General features: G+C 54.1%; 1 pseudogene; it reads right to left on the reverse strand.

Annotated features, from left to right (window-relative positions):
* LOC104841547 overlaps window positions 1-255 on the reverse strand; it is a 21121-nt pseudogene that overhangs the window by 9343 nt on the left and 11523 nt on the right.

The following is a 255-nucleotide window of genomic DNA, read 5'->3' on the forward strand; positions in this document are numbered from 1 at the left end:
AGCTCACCATGTGTGGCCAAAGATGATGGCTGCAGGGAAGGGGAAGCTACGACCCCCAAGCCCACGGCCCAAAGGCTACCTAATTAGCCTAACGAGTTTGAGTGCCTGCCCAAAGGAGGGGCAAGGATGATAAAAGGACACAAACTGAAGCCCCATGTGTGCAAGCCCACTGGAACTGGACCCCTCGGTTGACTGGACCAATGCTGGATCCAGGACCGGTGAAATCTTTCTCTTCTCTCTCTCTTTCCCTTTTCC

The sequence above is a fragment of the Haliaeetus leucocephalus genome, unplaced genomic scaffold (assembly GCF_000737465.1).
Source record: "Haliaeetus leucocephalus isolate CR32 unplaced genomic scaffold, Haliaeetus_leucocephalus-4.0 Scaffold886, whole genome shotgun sequence".
In the NCBI taxonomy this organism is placed as follows: Eukaryota; Metazoa; Chordata; class Aves; order Accipitriformes; family Accipitridae; genus Haliaeetus; species Haliaeetus leucocephalus.